Raw genomic sequence first — 24334 nt, 5'->3', positions numbered from 1 at the left:
GCGAGGTTACATACCCCCAAAGTATTGCGTACTTCCGGAGGTCTGTTGGACCCTGCATTATTAGCAGGAACTAAATTGAGTCAGTCAATCCCATAAATAGGCAATCAAGATTCAATTTGGCGCTCTTGTGCACTGCCAACAAATATACATCACATCCTACCGTTAGGTTTATACGTGGTGCTAGATGCCTATAGCTTGATGAAATGCGTCTCTGGTGAATGTCGTGGGAGTATGACGCTACCTTTGGTCCCCTCTTCTCGGCAATAAACGTTAGGAGGGATCCTTGCCAAGCAACGTCGTTGCGTCGTAGTATGAAAAATGTAAGCAAAAGGCGTAGAAAGAAAGAATACCACCTGAGCAGACAACGCGCTGCTAGGCAACAGCCAGGATAGTTGGTGTGCGGAAACATCTAAAAGCGGTATCCTTGGAAGCACGTCGCCTGCTTCCGTGGACAACCAAGCTATGCTCCGACAGCTGAAGTGCTACCACTTTCACTCTCCTCCATCGAGCGACGTCTACGTTTCGTGGCCTTACACGTTCGCACCGTAGATTACCGTAACCTGAAGTATCAAGAAGATGAAGGCAGAGGCCAGAAATTGCAAAACTGCGAGCATGCGAAAGTACAAGATCAGTTTGTGGAGCAATCATTCACATTTTTTTGTGTGGAGCCAGTGTGAAAATTTGCTGTCAGTGAGTCTGCGAGTGTTCCACTTCTTGGGCACTCTAAAGGCAATGTAACCACGTCTATTCAGCATTCTTAATGGAGTATCTACGTCAGAAAATGTTTAATCATCGAGATAAAGACCGTTCTGTCCAACTATCGACTGTGTGTTTCAACCGACTCTGACTCGCAAAAGTTTCCAGAGCAAGTGTTCGCGACCTGATTTCGAAGAGCATTTGACGTCGCCCAGCTGCCTACTCGCCACAAAGAATTAAATCACGAGTGCCTCCTACCGCGAATGACAAGCGCCACAAGTTCTCCACGCAGAGTATTTGCAAAAACATGTGTGGCGCTGTATCATTTCTAGGTCTGTGAAAGTGCCCGTTTCGTAACTGTCTAATCCTACGGCTAGCCACATGTCTACCAAATAATAATTTCTTTTCATTTAGCCTTTTTTATTTTTTCATCTAGGCCTGCGCAATGTGTGAAAGACAGATCCAGCTGGCGAGCCAGTGACGTATTCTTTGGACACGGCGACAGGCAGCATGCAGGTTTCTGGTCAAGGTAAAAAGCACTAAATTTTACCTTTTTGAGTACTTAGTGCAAGACTGAAGTGGATTGCTCTGAGCCTACGTAACGCGCAAGACTGCTGGTATTCACCCGTAAATGAGATTGAACAGGGATGGATACTTTGAAACAGGTACGTAACCTGCTTTTTAGATAAAATTTCTGTACGAAAGGCTTAGTGAGGTCACCCCGTTTACAGCTATAACGAACATTCCCCATCAAATAGTAGCCCTATGTTTGCAGCTCTTAAGACGTGGTGGGCGTTTACAGTATTGCGAAAATTCTGCGAAGTGTGGTTACTGGAAACAACGGGTTCTTTTATCCCCAAACAGCCCTTATTTTGTCTGTTCTGCAAAACGTAAACAGCACTTATTACATCCGGAATAATTGCCACTGTTTATCGCGAGTTCTCGCCTCACTGCGTGCTTTTGTGTTACTGCAAGTGATGTTGGCATGGTTAAAGAAACAAACCCAACTGTAAGTTTAATATTTCAGTGTGTATAGACATTTCCCAATCGTTCTTAACTTTTGAAAAGCAAGTGGGCATTTAAGAAAGGTTGTTTCCTATAATGAATGCATGATTTTCTACAACCATGTAAACTTGCTTTCTTAGTTTTTGTCTGCTGATTTCTCACCTCCTAAACTATTTTATTGTTTGATACATAGCTTTTCCTAACTTAAGAGCCAATTCCGCTTTAGGCATGTCAATACCATGGATGGTTTGTATGGATGGAATGAACTTTATTGAGGCCTGCAAAACCTGTGCATCGGTGTGCGCACGCTCGACAACCGGGCCTAGGTCACTTTCGCGGGGACGTCTCGGCCTGGCCCGTTTTTCCCCGGGGGCGGAGTCCAGGGGTCCGACCTCGCCATCGCCTCTCGGGCCTGCTGGATAGCCCAGAGTTGCTCTCCTTGGTCGTAGCTGGTCAGCGCCACGGCCAAGCGCGGCAGCAACGTTCTTGAGTTAGCGTTTTCGGAGTTCTCGGCGCAGATCCACACCACGTGCGCCAGGGTGGTCATCTCCTCGTGGAACATCCTGCACTTGCCGCCCGGGTGGGCGTCGGGGTACCTTCTGTGTAGCACTAACGGAGTGGGGAGGTCCCCGTTTGTAGTTGTCGGAAGATTACCGCCTGCTCCATGTTTAGCTTGTCGCCGGGTGAAGTTGAGCCCTGCGGGTGAGAGGGTATGGCATGATGAACTCGTTGTATGACAAGTTTGTCTTTCCCAGTAAACCAGGAAGGGCGGTCTCCGCCGTAGGCGCGGTGGGAGAGTGCGCGTGCCGCGGAGTTAACCGTCCCGTTGCGTTTGTCGTTTCGGATACCTTGCCTTAATGTGCCAAGAATCACAGAACGCGTTTCTGGTAGTTGGGTTTCCTATTTCTTGGAATTTATTTCAATATGCGGGCGGGAATGGGTGATAGTTTTCTTTTTGCGTAGTTCCTGGCCGCCTGACCCGAGTCAGTGAGAACGATGAGGCAGCCTTGGTCTGTCAGTGCGAAGGCTATTGCCACTTCCTCTGCTTCTTTGGCGTTGCCGCACGTCACGCTCGATGCGGTCTTCGTGATCTCGGCGGCATCGACCAGCGCCAGTTTGAAGCGACCGCCTCCCGCCCATTCTTCCACGTCCGAGAAGATGGCACCGGCGTCCTTTCTGTGTCTGCCGGTGGAGGCTTTGGTGCGAGCTCTTCCTCTACCCCTGTTGTGTTCCCGGTGGGCGTTCCTGGGTGTAGGGCCCATTCTTAGGCCTTGGCGTATCTCGAACATCGTGATTTTGCTCTCTTGCTGCAAGAGGGCACGGACCTTTCGTCCGCGTTTCATCGCCGACAGCCTCTCGAGTCGGGATGTTCTCTGAGCTTACGCGAACTCTTCGAGGTTGCTGGACACCGATTCGGGTCAGGCTTTTGGTGTTCGTAGTTGCAAGGAGTCCCCGTGCTATCTTGTGTACCTTGCATATTGTTACGGGACATATACGTGGGCGATACCCGACAGCGCCGTCAAAACAGACCAGCGACGACGATGACCACGAAGAAAGTGCTGGCGGACTCTGCGCTGTCTGTCTGATCGCCGCCATGTAAATACTGTAAATCGATTGTTCACCTTCATCATGGTTCGTCTCATCTGCTCTGCCACCGCGTTACATTTGGTGTAGGCGCGGGGGTACTTCCTTCTCCTCTTTTCACCAGTGAACACATACCCATAACAAGAAACAGCCCTGTTCGCCGGTCAGGGATTTCGCCCGCAATAATAAAGCCGCGGCATTGCTCCCTCTCCTAGTTGGCATCTGCCCGATGCCACGGAAGCAAAACGAAAAACAGGCACGTAGATGTTGAGTGATCGGCGAGTGTCAGCTAGGGCACGTAACCGCGCATATCATCCCGCTGCGGGTTCGCAAGACGGGTGTAGTATGGTTTATGCGTACCACGGGCACAACGTCTGGGTCGGACCTTCGTCGGGAAGAACGTGCTATTGCATCCTCGGGTACGATCTCGTAGTTAACGTCTGACAGACGGCGGAGAACACGATAAGGCCCAAAGTATCGCCGAAGCAGCTTCTCTGAAAGTCCCCGGCGGCGAATCGGCGGCGAACCGGCGTTTAAACCCACACAAGGTCGCTTGGTCGATACTCTACGTTACAGCGCCCCTTGTTGTACTTCTCGGCGTCGATTTCTTGTTGGTGTCGAATGCAGACGCTTGCGAGCTGGCGTGCTTCCTCCGCCCATTGGGTAAAAGCCCCGGCATCGGTGCTCGTTACGTTGATTTCGTCAACAGGCAAGATTGCATGTAAAGTTGTCGTTACAATATTAGCACGTTGTAATGATGGCAGCGCCGATAGTCCCCGTCGGGACGATGACCCCCTTCCCTTGTGAATTTGTCGTGTTCCCCCCCTTCGGCGGGATAGATGTGTGGCCGCCGCCGACGCCAGCGAGTCGCAACTCTTTGTATGGGCCTTTTCCGCGGCTTTTTGCGCGATGTCGCGGAAGGCTTTCCTGTTCTCTTGAACTTCGGGGACGGACAGGGGTGGAGCGGGGGTTAAAACCCTAATTGGCATGTGCGCTGCTGAGCCGAGGTGGCTTTGCTTGCTCCCTGCTCGCCCGTCCTTCAGCGAGTTTGTCGAGAGCTGCGAAAGCGAACGGCCCTACGAAGACTCGTTCCCGTGGCGGTTTCTGGGCGCCAGAACACCACACACCTTTCCAGTCAAACGTGCGGTGGCTTGGCACGTTTTTTGCCTCCTGGCCACCACCACGGATCGTGCCGCGATGCCATCCTCGTGCGCGCGGCGCAATTTATTTCGTAACCCAGTTTTCATGCTCTTGTGTTATCTTACGTTCATGCTTCGTCGCCTGCTGTAAATAAGTGTGAAAAGACTTTTCTTCACCTTCTACCTCTTGCGTCAGCGTCATCGGGTACTTTCGCCACTCCACGACGACACCACCCACCTCTACAACGAAAGAAACTTTACTGACGTCTATCTTGTTTTTTTCGAATTGGCGGCAGTTGTGTAACGCTGTCACGTACGATATGTGGCAACTCACGAACGCTTAAACGAGTCGGACGAGGTTATGGCGCCCTGCCTTGAGCACGTGGGCTGTCATGAGCACGAGTCGATTGGCCGTGCACCCGTTTCTTCCGAGGAATTCAATAGCCATTCCTGATTTCGGGCACCGTGGGTATGACGGTATACCGTCACTCGTGCGTATTGTGATTTTTTCTCGCTATCTTTGTCAAGGCTTGATCTTCCATTTCTTCGTGAGTTCCCCGCGGAGATTCCCACCCCTGCTCCCACGGTGGACGACGGTATGTGGGCAGGCGGGTGGATTGTAACATAACCGGCAAGCTGCTTCCGGTCTCTGACTAGCCACAGTGTTTATCAAAATTAACAGGGTCTAGTGGCTAGTCAGATTTTGGTTTGGCGGAAGTGGTTTGGGCGGTTGGATAAAATCAAGAGATACTGGTTCACTGCAGATGCGGCCCGACACCAGCGAGGACAGCGGTACCGCATGGAGCCAGTCTGTGTTTATTGTTATCTAAGCGGCCGCACCGCTTACGCTCAGTCGCTGGAAAGAGCCAGTATTAACAGTTAACATTGACTCCGGCTAGTCACTGCGTTGAAGTGGTCTGGTCGCTTGGGTGAAAATCAACACAGACTGTTCACCTGCCGGAGGGCGGCCTCTGTGCGACGCTCTTTAGACCGTTACCGTATATCGAAATGTTCGACGATAACATATGTTCTGCATTGCCAAAACACAGAGAGTGGAAAGTGCTCACACAATATCAAATATTCGGTAAAATATTATTTCAAGACATACAATGTTTAGTCAACCTCTGTTTACTGCTTTTTGTTCCTAAGAATATAGCAAAGTATACGCTGTTTTTCAGTAATTTGAAGTTTCAATTTTTTCTGGTGATATTTACCAGAATAAGCGCCCTTTTCTAGTTCTATGTTTACTGACACACATGTTATATAATAGAACAGTGCCTGTGATTCAAGTATTTTATGGCATTGAACTTTATGAGATATGCTTTAAGTCCCATTTTCAGCTGCCGTGTAAGGGGTGAGTGTGACTGAATGCCTCGGTGTGTTACACTTTCCCGGTGGCTTTCTTTTTTAGGCACAAAACCTTGCAATATTGGGTTCACCCGCTTTGAAATGGAGCGCCATAGGATTTACCGCTATCAGTTTCGTGGGAATAACCGACCGGACTATTTCAAGACGGCCAAGAACGCCTTCCATTACGGTTATTGATTTAGCCTATTTGGTAAGTCTGTTTTCGCTTCTTGTTGTATTAAAATGAAGCAGTTTCACACAAAAAAGTTTCATGGTTAGTCTGGTTGTGTTTGGTTAACATAAAGAATCGCTTCGACAAAATCTCCTGTAGTTGGCTGAAACTTCGACATCTTCCAGGTTTTTTTACTTCACAGCGTGTACCGTGCTTTGCAAGTGAAGCAAGCACCACTCCGAAAATTCTCTACGTCAGTTTCAGATAGAATTCTCAAGAATTGTCCACCACTGCGAGTAACGGTGAAAATTTTACGAGTGCCTCGGCAGGGCCTATGATTGGAATAAAAATATCGTTTCAGGAGGAACACTACGGAAGCTACTATGACGTTTTGTCTTGCTAAAAAAATAGCTCGTGTGTGTGGATACACATTCATATTACCTACACCGTCACCGACTCTTTCCCCCTTGGCTCTTTGCTATAAAACTGAAACGGTGGCCAACCCCTCTGTGCGGGTATGCGCCCTCTGGGATAGAGGACCCGTAGGCTGGAGAAGGAAGATAAAGACGCTCGCTGATGTTGGTGTATGTGCAGTACGTGAGACATCGCAGCTGCCTTGTCCCAGGCATCTGCTATACCTTCAATCTGCTGATAAGTAGTGAGCCGCGGTTGACTCGATACTGAAGGAATGTCGCCGATTTGAGCAAGCGAAATGCCACCGCATAGCGCAGCAGTTCACCCGGCCGCCTCACACCGCAGCAACCTCATCGTGTGCGGATCTGACAGCGCTTCTCAGTCCACCAATGACACCAGGCCCGATGACACATTCTTACACGTTGACAAAGATCGTGCGCCGCGAAATTGAGGCCATGGCCCCGGCTCCTGTACATCACCGTGGGCACGACCACACCCTGCCGACTGTATCACTTATACAGGCCGTGGTCCGTGAGGAAGTCGTCAACTTTGGCACCCACTCTGTGTGCGCTATGACTTGTCCGGACGTCGGCCAAAACCTTCCACCTTCATTTGCCAGGTATGGCTTCCAGTGCTGTTAAGACGCACCGCCGCTGGACCCTGCGGAATAGAGAAGCCCTGACGACCTGCCAATCTGCTTCGTGTGCTCTCGCGTTGGTCACGTCACCCGTTATTGCCGACAACGCTAGAAGCGCGCGCCACACTACAGGTTTTCGACCACCATCAACTCTAACGATGGGTATAATCAATTGCCGCCTGGTACGCAACACCGGTATGCTCCCGGCAGCACCCGCTGCTGCCTCTCTGGCCTCTCCTCGCATCCCACAACGTCGCCAATCTCGTTCGGCGCAGCCTCGCCGCCCTTCGCCGCCAACTTATTACGCACGCACCTCTCCGGAAAACTAGCCAATGCAGCTCCCGGAGGTGATACTGCATATCCGACCCGGCTTGAAAATCCTGTTTACAAAACGACGAGACGCAATTGGCTTGACCTTGATGTTGACAGTGTTCGTGTGCGTGCTCTAATAGATACCGGTGCCAGTATCTCCGTAGTGAGCTCCAACCTTCGCCGCCGGCTTCGTAAGGTCCTTACGCCCGCCCCATCTCCTGTCGTCAGAGTGGGCGACGGCCGTACGCCCACCGTCGAAGGACTGTGCACCGCTCGGGTTGGTGTTGTTGACCAGCAAATTCCTGCCGTGTTCACTGCCTTCGACGCATGCCCCCATGACATCATTCTCGGGCTTGACTTTCTAACCGACAACGCTGCGATTATTGACTGTGTCACTGGTATTCTTCGTCCTAACCTGCCGACAGGTCCTGTTGCCGACACCAATCTCCCCAACCGCCTGTGCTCCACAGAACATGTCCCCTGCTTCCTAACACAATGACCTACGTCCCTTTGTCACCATGCCCACTAGTTCCGGGTGGCGACTACATCGTTTCACCTACGACTGACGCCCTCCTTCGAAACCACGTGTTTCTTCCTTCCCTCTACCTTCCCAACAACCAAATAAGCCTGCCGTTTCTTAATTTTCGTTCTTCGTCGGAAGTACTCCCCGAGCGGATGTCGCTGTCCACACTTTTTCTCCTATACGAATGCTAAGGTTCTGATGTGTTCACTGACGTCTGCATGGTTGCACCGAACGATTCCAAAGATCAGTAGACCACCCCTGATGACATCGCAAAAATGATAGCGTCAGACCTTCCTTCGTCACAAGCTCGCGAGTTACATCGCCTACTTTCGTCGTACAGAGACATTTTTGATTTGGACGATCGCCCTTTAGGACAGACATCGATGATAACCCACCGCATAAACACCGCGAATGCTAGCCCCATCCATAGGCGACCATAGCGGGTCTCTCACGGCGAACACAACATCATTCAAGATGAGGCCGATAAAATGCTGAAAACGAATGTCATTTAGCCTTCTGCCAGTCCGTGGGTGTCACCAGTCGTTTTGGTGAAAACGAAAGATCCGTCGTGACGCTCCTGCATTGATAACCAGCACTTGAACAGTCACCAAAAAGGACGGTCATCTGGTTCCTCGGTTTCATGACGCCCTAGATTGCCTTCAGGGTGCATCGTAATTTTCTTTTATTGACCTTCAACCCGGTATTGGCAAATTTCTGTTGATGCCAAGGACCGCGAAAAGACCGCATTTGTGAAGCCCGACAGGATGTACTAATTTAAGGTGATGCCCTTCGGACTCTGCAACGCGCCGGCTGCCTTCGAAATAATAATCGACTTCTTCTTGGGTAGCTTCAAGTGGTTGACGTGCATCTACTACTTGGCCGACGTCATCGTTTTTTCTCAACATTTGAGACTCCTCCATCGTCTTGCAGACACCCTGAAAGTTTTCCGTCGCGTCGGCTTCCAGCTCAATTACTCAAAATGCCATTTCCGTGGCCAGCAACTCAAGATCCTCTGCTATGTACTCGATGCTGCTGGTGTGCGACCTGATCCGGATAAGGCACGCGCCGTCCAAGAGTTTTCAATCCCACGTTCGCCAAAGGATGTTCTCAGCTTTGTGGGACTATGCTCCTACTTTCGCCATTTTATCAAGACTGTTGCTGAGATCGCCCGGCCATTGACAGATCTCCTTTAGGCCGATACCTCGTTTTCCTGGGGCGCCGCACAAAGCGCAGCGTTTGAAGCTCCTGTTGACCGCCTGACTCGTTGTCCAGTTTTGGCCTATTTCGATCCGTTGGCTACCACAGAAGTTCACACGGGCGCGAGTGGCCACGGGATAGGGGCAGTATTTGTGCAGAAGCAGAGTGGTCACGATAGAATGATAGCCTACACCAGCCGGCTTCTGTCCGCTTCTGAACGTAACTATTCCATCACTGAACGTGAATGCCTCGCACTCGTCTTGGCGGTAAGCAAGTTCCGTCCATATTTATGCGGTAAATCCTTTGCGGTCATTACCGACCATAATGCCCTATGTTGGCTTTCTTCGCTAAAAGATCCCTCCTGGCCACTTGGCTGCAGGGCTTTAAGACTCCAGGAGTATGACTTTTCGGTGGTCAAGAGGTCCGGTCGCATGCACGGGGAAGCCGACTGCTTGTCTCATCATCCTGTTGATTTGTCTGATCCAACGTGGGATGACGAAGACCCCTGCGTATTTGCCCTGTCTGACTTGCACTACATAGGCGCCCACCAACGACTCGACTTATCGCTTCGACAGGTTATAGACCGTCTTAGCTTAGAGCCATCCGACCCATGTCTCCATGCCTTTTTACCATGTAACGTCGTCTTCTTTCGCCGCACCTCCTGATGGATGGATCTGACACCTTTTTCGCCGTACTTCAGCATCTCCGTTCGGACATCCTCCACCAGCTTGATGACGTTCCGACTGCTGGCCATCCTGGGGTCACTCGGTCCTACGACCGTCTGCGGCGACGCTTTACTGGCCCGGCCTTTACCGGTCTGTGTGAAGGTACGTCACGGCTTGTGACCTTTGCCCACGCCGCAAAACGCCTCGCTCACTTCTAGCAGGCCCTCTTCAACCGTTTGATGTTCCTTCTGAACCATTCTTCCGTGTTGGATTGGACCTTCTCGGTCCTTTCCTCTTATTCCGCTCTGGTAACAGGTTAATCGCCATTGCCACCGATTATACCACGCGTTACGTCATCAGACGTGTCCTTCCCACAAGCTGCGCGACACATGTCGCCGATTTTCTACTACACGCTATCATTCTGCATCACGATGCTCCTCGTCAGCTGATCACGGACCATGATCTGTGCTTCTTATCTTAGGTCGTCGACAACCTTCTTCGGTCCTGCCGCATTAAGCACAAACTCACCACAGCCTATCATCCGCACACCAATGGGCTCACTGAACGATTTACCAAGACACTATAGATATGCTCGCTATGTACGTGTCTAACGATTATCGTGACTGGGACGTTCCTCTCGCTTACGTTACTGTCGCCTACAATTCGTCGCGCCTCGACACTGCCGGCTACTCTCCTTTCTTGCTCCTTTTCGGCCGTGACCCTGCCCTGCTATTGACACCATGTTGCCTGACTCAACCAGGCCACGAACAGAATACGCACGTGACCCCATTGCCTAGGCTGATGTGGCCCGCCAGATCGCCCGCGCCTAGTTTACGGCGTCGCAAGCAAGGCAGAAGCGTCGCTACGACGAGATCCACCGTGATCTGTGCTTCCCACCTGGCTCCCTGGACCTCCTGTGGACACCTTCACGCCATGTTGGGCTATCCGAAAAACTACTGTCCCGCTCCACAGGCCCATACCGCCTCATTCGCCAGGTTACTGCTGTGACGTATGAAATTAGTCTAGTCACGAACTCACCGTCAACTGCGCAACCAGTCCCTCAACTTGTGCATGTGCCCCGCCTGAAGCCCTACTTCTTCCGTGATTTAGTTCAGCCTTCAGCTTCTACCATCGCCATCACATGGACGTTGCTTCTGCCGCCGGAGGTCATGTCACGGGCTCGTTCCCTTGGCTCCTTGCTATAAACTAAACCGGTTGGCAACCCCTCTCTGCGGGTATGCGCCCTCTGGGATAAGCAGATTCACAGGCTGGAGGAGCAAGATAAAGAAGTTCGCTGGTGTTTGTGTGCGTGCTTTACCTAGAACAACGCAGATGCCTTGTCTGCCTTTACTATCCCGTTTAGTACTGTAATTACCATCTTTAAATACATCCCCTTCGTTTCCACGTCAGACTAATATATATATATATATATATATATATATTGTGGGCGTGGTTGAGCGCATTCAATATATATAGGCGAAAATATAAGTCGAGAAAAAAAAACGGCGGATTTTTTCTCGACTTATATTTTCGCCTATTTAGCACTGTATTAAAGAAACATGACAAACACACGTCATTCGGCACTATTAAATATCTCGAAAACAGCCGAATAGCACTGGCAATGACGACTGCAACCTTGATATGTGTCCTTACTGAGTCCCTCGTCCCGTATCTTTCTGTTCTGCTACATATATATATATATATATCCTAATTAACTAATGCTTTCGCATCTTTAAGCTCGAAACAAACTTGTAAACATCAGTAATGTGAGTACTAAATTAATTAGGTGCCCTTTTTTGACAACCTAAATCCTGCTAGGTTTACTTTCATGTATCGTAATTTAGAAGAGGATTTGGAAAAAATAATAATAGAGGCAACGTCAGGTAAACCCTATTGCTTAGCTTGCTATTTAAACTGCAACAATATTGCAAAAGTCCAAGGCGTGGGAAACGATCACACACACGAACAAAATTACATAGAGTCTAGCACTGGTATTTCTCCGAAAACTCCGCACTGCTGTGCGATACGCTGACAAGGAAATGAAAAATTGCCGCACTTTTGCGGAATGTGCGTGGGAAAAACGTGTGAGCATTCCTGGCGTTATTTTTATGTGGTACGTAGCGCAAGCGATATCCTCACTATCACGGCCAGTGTGAGCACAGAGGGGTACCCTGCCCAACCTCTTGTAGTCATACCCCATCACCATTATCGTCTGTGAATAATCCTTATCATCATCGTAGGACTCGCGCTCCCCATAACGTTCAGTCTGAGCAAGCTAAGAAACGTTGTCTCAGAGGCCTCGTCCTTCGCTCTATCAAGTTGCAACATCGGCCCTGTATTGTGTAAAGCTAGGTTCCTTGGTTATTTGACTTTGACACAGCTTTCCTTCGTTGTGGAATTATACGTCATTGAGCAGCGACAAAGTGTGGGCCTGATTTAAGTCTGCAAATATTTGTTCATGTAAAACCGGAATAAAATATGCATCAGTTGACATGCAGAACTTCACGAAAAAAAAACGTGGGAAGTGGGCCAAGTAACACTGGTCAGTTTTAACCAACAAATAGTAGTCATATTTGCCAAGACTCCACAGGTAAGGCACAGTGCACAGCATGTAAAATATGTCGACCCTCTGCACGCGGCTGTAGGCTCAGATCTGAGGGAGATATAAAAGCTCCCTTTAGGTTAACTGGTTGGTTTTTGCAAACATGCCCTACATCATTGTGGTACCTGCGTGTATTCTCTCTCTCCCTCTCCCTATCTCTCTCCTCTGTACACACACACACACACACACACACACACATATATATATATATATATATATATATATATATATATATATATATATATATATATATATATATATATATATATATATATATATATATATATATATATATATATATATATATATATATGTAGAGAATCTGAATGGGAAATGAGGGGCTCGTTGAATTAAGACAGAAATAAGGGTTGGCAGTAAAGAATGCCTGGGAAAGCAAAGGCGAGAATGGGGTAGGTCATTGAAACATATGAAGAATTTTGAAAGACAAAAAGAAAGTGGACAAAAAATGTCGGTGGTGTGGGATACGAACTCACGACCTCCAAGATATGCGTCTGGTGCGATGACCACTACACTGCCGGAAAGGCTGTTTCCCCTCCACTTCCTTGGTTACTTATGTTAAGGTAATTTTTCCTGCACTTGGATATATATATATATATATGTGTGTGTGTGTGTGTACAGAGGAGAGAGATAGGGAGAGGGAGAGAGAGAATACACGCAGGTACCACAATGATGTAGGGCATGTTTGCAAAAGCCAACCAGTTAACCTAAAGGGAGCTTTTATATCTCCCTCAGATCTGAGCCTACAGCCGCGTGCAGAGGGTCGACATATTTTACATGCTGTGCACTGTGCCTTACCTGTGGAGTCTTGGCAAACATGACTACTATTTGTTGGTTAAAACTGACAAGTGTTACGCGGCCCACGTCCCACGTTTTTTTTCGTGAAGTTATGCATGTCAACTGATGCATATTTTATTCCGGTTTTACATGAACAAATATCTGCAGACTTAAATCAGGCCCACACTTTGTCGCTGCTCAATGACGTATAATTCCACAACGAAGGAAAGCTGTGTCAAAGTCAAATAACCAAGGAACCTAGCTTTACGCAATACAGGGCCGATGTTGCAACTTGATAGAGCGAAGGACGAGGCCTCTGAGACAACGTTTCTTAGCTTGCTCAGACTGAACGTTATGGGGAGCGCGAGTCCTACGATGATGATAAGGATTATTCACAGACGATAATGGCGATGGGGTATGACTACAAGAGGTTGGGCAGGGTACCCCTCGGTGCTCACACTGGCCGTGATAGTGAGGATATCGCTTGCGCTACGTACCACATAAAAATAACGCCAGGAATGCTCACACGTTTTCCCCGTGCACATTCCGCAAAAATGCGGCAATTTTTCATTTCCTTGTCAGCGTATCGCACAGCAGTGCGGAGTTTTGGGAGAAATACCAGTCCTAGACTCTATGTAATTTTGTTCGTGTGTGTGATCGTTCCCCACGCCTTGGACTTTTGCAATATTGTTGCAGTTTAAATAGCAAGCTAAGCAATAGGGTTTACCTGACGTTGCCTCTATTATTATTTTTTCCAAATCCTCTTCTAAATTACGATACATGAAAGTAAACCTAGCAGGATTTAGGTTGTCAAAAAAGGGCACCTAATTAATTTAGTACTCGCATTACTGATGTTTACAAGTTTGTTTCGAGCTTAAAGATGCGAAAGCATTAGTTAATTAGGAACGTAAAAAATCTGGCATTGTGACGAAGATGTGTCCCACAAAATTTCTAAGACTCTAAGCAAAGTGGCCTGCTGCAGAAAGAATAAATAAAAGTCAAACAAAGCGTAGAATGACGTGCAGTTTTTAAGGGTAAGTCATATCAACAAAGTAAAGTAATTGAGTTTAAAAGAAAAGCGGCAAAATCTTGATTGGCGAATAAAACCCAACCTCTCTGGTACGCAAGATGATCACGCATTCCAGATACGAAGGGATATCTGGGGCGCCACCTGACTAAGGGTAGACTTAGAGATTGAGTTATGGCCATTCCCCCGAATCGGGTGCTAGAGATTTAAAGTGAGGTCTACATAAGTAACTCAGACACCTAATCACACAAATACAAATACAACGAGTAGCAAAGCAACTCCAGCGGAATTGCGGATATGTAGCGCAACCGAGGCGATTGGCCGAGCGCCTCTGACATTGTAAACGGAGGAAGGAAGGATGCACAGAGAAAAAGACGACCCTGTCGACAATGCGAGGACACTTGCTCCCGTGCGCTGAGCAAGCGCCGTTCCAGCCGATGTGCTGCGACTACAGGCCACGATTGAAAATAAAATGGCTTTGTTACGTTCCCCATGACCTCGTATTATCGAAATTTATAGGGTTCTCTGGCTACGGCGAAGAACTCTACCGACTATCTCTACAACAGCTCTGAAACGCGGTCACCCATGGCGATTCGGTGGCAACAGAGCAGCTGGGAGGCAAACGGGCCTAAGAGAATTGATCCGCCCTCTCCGTAAGATGGGCTACAAATGCTCTTTATTCACTACGTCGAAAGCAGTTGTCCGGGGTCGTAATTTTTTCTGTTGACGAGAATACTGTAGTAGTCTGTACCTGGTGCAAGCTACAACTTACAGCGTGTTCAATTTTCTGCGCGATAGGTTTGCAACCTGGTAACGTCGGCCCTTTGTGCCTGGCAAGCTTACAACCAAGTTCAATGGATGAGGGAAGAGGCTGCCTTTTCTCTTCCAGCCACTTTGAATTTCTCAGCTCTTTGTATTCTACCTGTGGCCTTGGTAAGACTTACTGTTTACCGCTTCTGCTTAACTGCATGCAACGAGTCTGGTTACATACCATGGTTTGATAAGAAACCGTACTTACAATTTCACCTGCATCATTGGAATCTCGAAACCATAATATTTTAAGATTGACAGAAATGAGATTAAACAAAACCGTTTTCATTCTTTCTTGTCACTATGCGATCCGAATATCGTGGTTTAGTACTATTTAAATAGTTGCATAAAACCCAGCGAATAGGTCAGGCATAGCGATAAACTTACGAAACGCGTGAAACTGTCCTCGGGTATTTTATCCAGTGAAAACGAAGCGTTGTAACGCAAGGACGCATGCTAAAAACTAGATTTGCAGAAAGGTGTTACTTACTCCATTCCCTTGTAATGCAGTACACAGCAATTTGGACACACTGGGAAGTTCTTGAATACAAGAATATGGGCATGCATACAATAGTAACTGTAATTTGTCACAAGCGCATCAAACCTCAGCTAAGCACTTCAAAACGCGCAGACGCCTGCTTTTCTTTAAAAACACTCAGATAATCGCAGAACACAGCAACACATATATAAATTACTTGAAGCACACAATATGACTACAGCGGCTAGTGATTAGTGAGCGAGGATGCCCAATAGTATGCTGATGAGAAGAAGCAATGAATATACTGCGACTATTTCATAACGGCGAAAACCTTTTGACAGCACACAGGGAAATCAGGTTACAATTGTCTTCAATTCCTGGGGAGCGCCTTGTTCCCACCCAACCTTTTTTTCATATTTTAATTTCGAATTACTTTTATGCAACTAAACATGCGTCAGAGGTCCCTTGCGCTGTGTGTCGGTTTTAACTCTCGTCCTTGGGAGGTTTATTTAACTACGAGTTCCTTAGCTTGTTTTTATCTCTAGCAATTTTGCTCTAGCAGGAACGTACGCCTTGCTAGATATGTTCTAGCCATTGTCATAAAAGAAAAGGCCACCTTCCTGTCGTGATGATCGTGGGGCTGGGACACACCACATAACGCTGCAATGATGCTCAGCCCGAAACACACCCTGTACAAGCATCCAAAGAAAATATCTGTGAAAACTTCACTTGTGACAATACTGGCCCTGTTATCATATGCGCCGCGGCACACACTAAACCACCCGCGCTTCCTTTTATATACCTACTTACATGGGCGCCACAAGCGGAGTCCATAAAGGGCACTTGCCCCACTCCCAAAGCCGCACCAGCCCCTGTACCCCCCTGCCCACCGCCTTTTCGTTCTTCTTTTCCCGCAGCTCCGTTCGTACTTGCGTATTTTTGGCTAAAAATAATCATCAGACACTTCGCAGAATGTTAATTGCAACCTTGCCGTCAATTAAGGAACCGCCAAGGGGGCGGGGGTTCTGTTGGGGTTTCTTCAGCGGGAACACAAGTAGACACCACAAAGAAAGACTTAAGCCTGCACTCCTCGATGCCTTTAGCGTGCAAATTCTATCCCTGGCATTTTCCCTAAAAATCCGAAGTTTGCACTTCAGACGTCTTCAGGACCTAGATTGTCCATCCACTGATAGCTACACGTGGGTTCTTTGTTCACGAACCCCTCGCCTATGGCAGGTGCTGAGCCACTCAAGGGCCATGTAAAATCTCTTATCCTGTAGAACATTCCCGTAGGAAGTTGCTGTTTGGAGTCTAAACGAATCTATATTGACTTTTTCCGAAGAGATTTGCTAAAGTTGCAAACACATGACTGCAAGGAACAAAGTCAAGTAAATATGATAATCTATGTTTAATTCATTACCACGTTTAATCCACCATAAACCATATTTAACCATATTTAATCATATGAACCATATAATCATATAAACCATATGAACAATATGAACCATATAAACTATATTTTATTCGTATGATAATCCATATCCCACCGGGTTTAACGCTGTTGAAAATATTAGAAAGGAAGAAGGGAGGGCCACTGGAAACTGCCTCCTAGTATCATAATAACTTTATTGCGGTCAAGGTCGACGAATAAAGACATCACTTCGCGTTTGTTAAGAAACCGAGCCCGGTTTCTTAATAAACGCGAAGTGCCAGAGGGAACCCTCAGCATCAGCAAAATATGCACTCGTCAATTGCAGAGTTGTCGGACGCACGCTCTTCATTTTGCAACTTGGGCAAGAACCTGTGGTCATTTGAAAGCATTTGGTTATTGCCATGTGGATGAACCCTTTTGGCCCTTCTTACCACCTGCGTCCCTGAAGTTGTACTTGCGGCTCCCGTTCGAAAGGCGAAGAATTTATGCCCCCTACTCTCTTTTGTACTTATTGTTTTTTTACAGGTGAAATCGGCAGCACCCCCATTTAGTTGTTCAGCTGGCCGGCCATCTAAAGCCAATCCTTCTTTCCTAAGCCAGTTGTGGCCACAACGTGTACCTCGTATGCTACGGAGAACCATGGCCTCCTCGATCGGCTGATCGCGGAGGCCATGCCGATCGCGGATGCCATGCAACGGCGCGCTACCGGCAGCCCATCGCGGAGGCCATTCATACCATAACAAAGAGAAAAGTCCGGTTAGGGCACCTGTCAGTCATGGTGCCCCAAAGTGCGCTCGCGTCTGTAAGAATCGTGGAGCAGTTTCAGACAAGCGCGAATATTATCCATTTTTTTACAGTTAAGGCAGAAAGTTGGGCTAGTTGGTTATCTGACTGCATTTTACTAGCGAAAAAGAGACGTGGACGAAGAATAAGTACACAGGACACTGGCTACACTACAACTGAAATTTTACTTAGCGTCCGTGCAACAAACAAAGATAACATATGACCACGACCTTCCCCTACACAACCCCACACACGCCAGCCTATGTCTTGCACACGCGACCTCGTAGGTAGCCTATCTCCGTATCTGTAAAAGTGATTGAAGGAGTGCTCACAATCAACTCCTTCCCTATAGATATAAAATGCCTCGTTAATTTCGCAACTACTTTGGTCACGTCCAGATCCTAAAACACGTGTTTTATCGAACGCTGGCGTACAACCAGGGCACCGCTTGCAATGATCGGCGGTGCAGCGCGTTCCTTTTAAGCGTCCTCGTGCAAGCGAGCCTGATATAGCGCCTCTTCTGCTGTCAGCTTCGTGCTGTGGCAAAGCTGATCTGAAAGTTGTTCGTCTAACAGGCCGACAACAAATCTGTCTCGAACCAAGCGGCTTTTCACATCTGAGTAGCTGCAGCTGCACCGCTTGACCAGGTTCTGAAGCTCCGCGTAGAAAGCATCTACTGACTCACTAGGCTGCTGCGTTCGGCGGTGGAAGCGTCTACTCTCGTATATCTCGTTGACGGGATGAACAAAATGACTGTTCAATGTCTGCTTGACTGTGGCGAAGGGTTGCGACTCCGGTGCCGATAGTTTCAGCGAAGTAAGCAAGGTTCGCGTCTGCGGTCCCATGACGTACAGTGACGTTCGAACCTTTCGTTCGTCGCCCGCAGAGTCGAGGCCAGACGCGAAGACAATCTTCAAATGTGGCGATCCACGTAGGCCATTCTCCCGGATTTGTGAACACAAATGGGGCCGGCGCTTGTAGTCCGGAGGCGCCGACACGGACGACGGGAACATCTGGATCACTAGGCATGGCTGAACACTTCTGACACCATGTCCGGAGTCCACAAGAGAGACGACCGACCCGTTCAGCAGCAAGAACGGAACTCTTTATTCCCGACAGCCTCTGAGCATGCGCTCCATGTCAGGCGCTCTCACGCGCTCGCTCACACGTGTCAGGGTGGCCAGCGGCCCCTACAACCTTTGAAAGGCATCCGCACACAGCAGCGACATCTTTGTGTGCAAATGGAAGTCTACCAGACCGTCTATCACGCCTACAAGGCCCCGTTCCGCCTTCAGCGGATATAACGAACATCGTGCGCCGAGAACTGGACGTTGTGGCCCCTACTACTGTGGTGCCCCAGAATTCCGATCGGAATGATCTCCACATCGTTTTCGTCATCTAAGCCATTGTCGGCAACGAAATAGCACACCTCGGCCTTCACTTCGTGTGCGCGATTGGCTCTCCGTTCCAACAAGAGTTTAGATCGCCCGGTCCCCGCAACGACCATCCTCCTTCATTCTACCCCCGCCGGAACCCCGCTGAGTGGCGCACCCCAGACGATAAGCACATTTGTTTCAATTGCTCCAGAGTCGGCCACATTGCCCGGTACTGTCGCAGCCGCAGGATCTGGTTCTTCTGCAACAGCTACGTCGACTGCAGTCCTCCACCACCCTTGGCTACTCCAATGACCGGCAGAACTGCTTCAGCACCCGTGCTGACCTCAACCCGGCCAACTCTAACGGGTCCGAACACCAGATTCAACTGATCGCCGATCAAAGCAGCCTCGCCAACCATCCCCCATCACCGACTACTCTCGACCCCGTTCCGAAACCGAAGTCATGGAGCTCAAGGAGGTGACGCTGCATCAACGACCCGGCCCGTAAATCCTCTACCGACTTTGCCGACTACGCACAATTTACATGACGTCCTTGCCGATGCAGTTGCAGCGCGCGCTCTTATTGACACCGGTGCCCAAATTTCCGTAATAAGTTTGAGCCTTCGCCATCGCCGTAGCCACAAAGTTCTTACGCCACCCACTTCCCGCGTAGTTCGAGTCGCCGACGGCAGCACGCCTCCGGTCTTCGGAACGTGCACCGCTCGTATACGCATCGCTGACCAAGAAACAGCTGTTACGTTTACCGTACTCGACCACTGTCGACCTCATTCTGGGTCTTGATTTTGTCTCTGTACATGCCGCTCCCATTGACTGTTCCTCTGGACTCCTCAGCCTCCACTTTTCTTTCCCCCCTTCTTCCGACGCACACGAGCTGCGCTGTTGCAACACCGAACACGTTCGTTTGCCACCAAATGCTGTTAGCTACATCTCACTATCACCGAGCTCCCCTGTTGCCAACGGCGACTACGTCGTCTCACCTATTCTGGATGTACTTCTGACACGCAATTTCACTATGTCTCATACTATAATAACTTTTGTTGACAACTAGACCTGTCCCCCTTTCCTCAACTTCAGTTCCTCCCCTGATGTCTTACCAAAAGGAATGGCGCTTCAACAATGTGCCCTTTGGAAGCACATACCGAAACTACTCCATTATAGACCGTGCCGCCTTGTTTGGGTCCCACCATGCAGTCATTCCTCCCAGCGAATTAAATCGCTGTGATGATAGCACCAGATTTTTCGCAAGTGGACGCCGACGCTTTTCCCTATCTGGTGTCGTCCTATAAAGACATCTCTGATTTAGGCAGCCGTTCAGTGAGTACAACACGCGCTGTGACGCACCGCATAGTCGCTGGTGATGCAGCACCTGTGCGCACACGGCCATATCACGTATCTCATGCTGAACGCCTCGTTATCCAAAAAGAGGTCGAGAAAATGCTCAGCAAAGAAATTGTTGAACCGCCTTCTAGTTCGTGGGCATCTCCTGTCGTTTTAGTCAAGAAGATGGCACGTGACGTTTCTGCGTGGATTATTGGCATTTAAACAAGATCATGAAAAGAGATGTCTATCCATTTCCGCGCATTGACGACGCTCTTGACTGCCTGCATGGTGCCAGATTCTTTTCGACCTTTGACCCCAGATCTGGATACTGGCAGATAGCCGTCGATTAGAAAGACCACGAAAAGACTGAATTCGTGACCCCTGATGGCCTTTACCAATTCCGGGTTATGTAATATGGTCGCTGCGATGCTCCAGCCTCATTCGAGAGAATGATGGACTCCCTTTTGTGCGTTTTTAAGTGGACCACATGCTTATGTTATCTAGACGACCACACCGTCTTCTCACAAACATTTCAGAAGACGCACCTGGAGCGCCTATCGGATATACTTAAAATATTTCGACGTGCTGGTATCCGACTGAATTCAAAAATAACGCCCACCTCCCCTCGCGGGAACCCTGGTGTGATGCGACGCTGAAGGGGGTTCCATTGTGCGTTTCCGTTGGGTCGATTACTCGAATTGCGTGAAACGTATGCGCAGCGCGCCCGATGGAGAGGAGACCATGGAGAGAGAGGGCGCTGCACATGCGCACAGCGCGCTTGCGCCGCGCGCAGCGCCGCCCACCGGCGGAGTGAGAGAGCGCGCCGCACTGCGCGCGCGCCACAGATGTTGGGGGAGAGGGCGCGCTATCACGGCGAGAGGAGGAGGGGCGCAGCTGTGCGGACAACGACGACGACGGACGCACGCAGGAGTGAGAGAGGCGCCGGCAAGAGATGCTCTCAGCGTCGCATCTAAAAGTGTCGCTTTGGCCACCACCGGATAACAATTCTTTGGCACCTTGTCGACACCTTTGGTGTTCAGCCTGAACCCGAAAAAGTTCGAGCCATCATCGATTTCCCCCCGCCACGCTCGACTCACGATGTCCGCAGCTTTTGGTACTTTGCTCCTATTTCCGCCGTTTTATAGAAAATTTTTCCCACGTAGCTCGTCCCCTCATAGACCTTTCGAAGAGTGGCGCCACCTTTACGGGGAGTCCTGATCAAGCCCAAGTCTTCAGGACTCTGACTCCCGTTCTAACCTCACCGCCAATTTTGGGTCACTTCGATGCTTCCGCTCCCACCGGAGGGCGTACCGACGCAAGCGGCCACTGGATCGGCGCCGTATTGGCCCAATGGCAAGCCGGTCAAAACCATGTCATTGTGTACGCCAGCCGTTTGCCGTCCAAGTCGGCGCTCAATTACTCAATTACAGAGCGCGAATGCCTTGCTCTTGTCTGGACCCTCACAAAATTTCGCCCCTATACGGCAGACCATTCCCAGTCGTCACAGACCACCATGCGCTGTGCTGCCTTACGAACTTACCAACTTGAAAGACCCATCTGGACGGCTTGGTCGCTGGGCGTTACGTCTGGAGGAATATACGTTTTCCATCGCCTATAAGTCGGGTTGCTTACATAAAGACACCGACAGCCTCTCACGTCGCCCTGTTAACCCTCCTTAGATCACCCCACTTGCTGATGTCGCTTGCGTCTTCGCACTATATGACTTTCTTCCCATCGGTGACGAGCAGCACCGTGACTCGTCGCTCCGTTCACTCATTCAACGTCTGACCTCTTCGTCACCGGACCCTTCCATGCGCAACTTCACACTCCAACATGGCGTTTTATATCGCCATAACTTCCGTTCTGACGGTCCGGACCTCCTCGCCGTTGGTCCCAGCCACCGGCGTTCGACCGTCCTGTACCAACTACACGACGCACCGACCGCAGGTCACCTAGGGATACCCAGAACGTAAGATCGAGTGCGGCGTCGGTCCTTCTGGTCTGGCTTTACCGATCAGTACGTCGCTACATTTTCTCGTGTGACTGCTGCCAGCGTCGGAAAAAGTCCACCACACTTCCTTCTGGAGAACTTAGACCCATAGACATTCCCCATGAGGCGTTCTTCCGGGTGGGCCTCTATTTACTTGGTCCGCTCCCACTGTCGTCCGCGGGAAACCAGTGGGTGGCCGTTGCGACAGACTACACGACGTGGTCTGCCGTCACCCCCCACTCACAACCAGCTCCGCAACTGACGTCGCTAACTTTCTTCTCTGCGACGTCCTTCTGCACCACGGCACTCTCCAATAGCTCCTAACTGACCGTAAAAAAAACTTTGTCCAAAGTTGTCGAACAACGTCATCCGCTCTTGCTCGACGGAACACAAGCTTACCACGGCCGCAGGCCACCTAGGCCACATTCATAGTCACTGGTAATGCAGCGCCTGTGTGCAGACGGCCATATCGCGTATCTCATCCTGAACGCCTCGTTATCTAAAACTAATGGTCTCGCCGAGCACTTGAACCGGACGCTGACCGACATGCTGTCTATGTACCTGTCTTCTGACCACGGAGATTTGGACCTCGCATTACCATTCATCCCTTTCGCGTACAATATCCCCGCCACGACACGTCCGGTTTATCTCCATTTTATCTATTGTTTGTCCGTGAACCGGCTTTGCCTTTGGAATAGCTCCTTCCTGCCTCCTCCTCTAAATACGCTCGCGCTGCTACCGCTGGGGTCCATAAGCTGGTAAACGTGCTCGCGACCACCCTGTTGCTTCGCAAGTATCACAAAAGACACGGTACGACGAACGTCACCGAACGGTCCATTTTCCTCCGGGCTCCTTTGTCCTGCTCTGGTACCCCGAAACGTCGTGTTGACATTTCCTAAAAACTGATTCAGCCCTATTCTGGGCCGTAGAAAGTGTTGCGTCGCGTCACAGATGTCACGTATGAGGTTGCTCCTACCGTCTTTTCTGGGGCCTCGTCCTCTACTGTCCCACATACCAGTATTCACGTCGCCCGTCTCAAGCCATATCAGCTCCCTCCGACCGGTTCTCCTTAGACGGCACCAAGACGGTGCCTATTTCCGCTGGCGGTCATGGGATGGGGCAAATCCCTCTTCGAGACAAACATGCGTTCGGCGCTGTGCCACTGGTGGAAGAGGACGAGAATGACGACGTTCGCCTCAGACTCACGCTAATGGTTACCCCAACGCTTCCCAGCCTATTTTGACTAGCTTTAAATATACGCATCCTCGCACGTAACGATATTATTGGGTTGTGGCGGAGCACACGTTCGCTCCAATGCACGTTTGTTCCTTGAAGAAACCCTCCGTCGTGCTTGCTTACGGGACAATATAATGTGTCGTAGGTGCCAGTTAATGCCCTCTGGAATTGGAGACAGAAGGACGATAATTGCGTTGGTTGAATATTCACTTAGAACACTGGTTGTATTTCCTTCCATTTCGCCCTTGGAAACTGATATGCTATCATCCAAACACGGTCGTCAAAAACTGAGTTATGCACCTCCCATTTACAGACTTCACGCCGGTTGACAACGGCCAGCTTTCTTGTAGAGGATGTGTTCACCTTCTCCAAGGAGGCTAGAAACTTTGGGTAGTTCGTGAGTGGCCTCTTTGGCTTGTCTCGAACTATGTGCGGGCAAGGCACTCAAGGAAAAAAATGCCCTTTCCCCTAGCATTACTTCATACCATGTCAAATTAAGTGACGTACTGACATATAGGTATCGCTCAAAAATCTCCAGGCAAACATCGATAATTTATTTTGCTGTTGTTCCTTAATGAAGCGATAGGTTTGTGTCGCCTCGGCGGAAAGAGTTTTATAGCCTTTCCGTACAAATGGCCACTTTCTTGGAACAGTTGGCCACGAATTTTTCTATCAGTATTAAGCCCGCAATTGCCTCAAGTGTCTCTTGGACAGGTCTAACCACAGGTCTAACCTCGTGATACACATAGGTGCAGCGCGTTTCGAGCTCCTGCT

The 24334-nt window shown here is 49.4% G+C and overlaps 1 long non-coding RNA gene across 1 annotated transcript in view; it reads left to right on the top strand.

The window, feature by feature from the left end:
- Positions 1 to 1207: 1207 nt before the first annotated feature.
- The window catches only part of LOC144150099 (uncharacterized), a 36793-nt gene continuing 13666 nt past the window's right edge, over positions 1208 to 24334 (top strand). The window contains exons 1-3 of the long non-coding RNA XR_013318429.1: positions 1208 to 1361; positions 5836 to 5982; positions 14914 to 15048. This is a non-coding gene — a long non-coding RNA (uncharacterized LOC144150099). The remainder of the gene's footprint in view (positions 1362 to 5835; positions 5983 to 14913; positions 15049 to 24334) is intronic.

This window comes from Haemaphysalis longicornis, unplaced genomic scaffold, assembly GCF_048455015.1.
Source record: "Haemaphysalis longicornis isolate Haplotype H1 unplaced genomic scaffold, Haemaphysalis longicornis Haplotype H1 scaffold_8, whole genome shotgun sequence".
Taxonomy (NCBI): domain Eukaryota; kingdom Metazoa; phylum Arthropoda; class Arachnida; order Ixodida; family Ixodidae; genus Haemaphysalis; species Haemaphysalis longicornis.
This window is presented reverse-complemented; position numbering and strand designations above follow the sequence as displayed.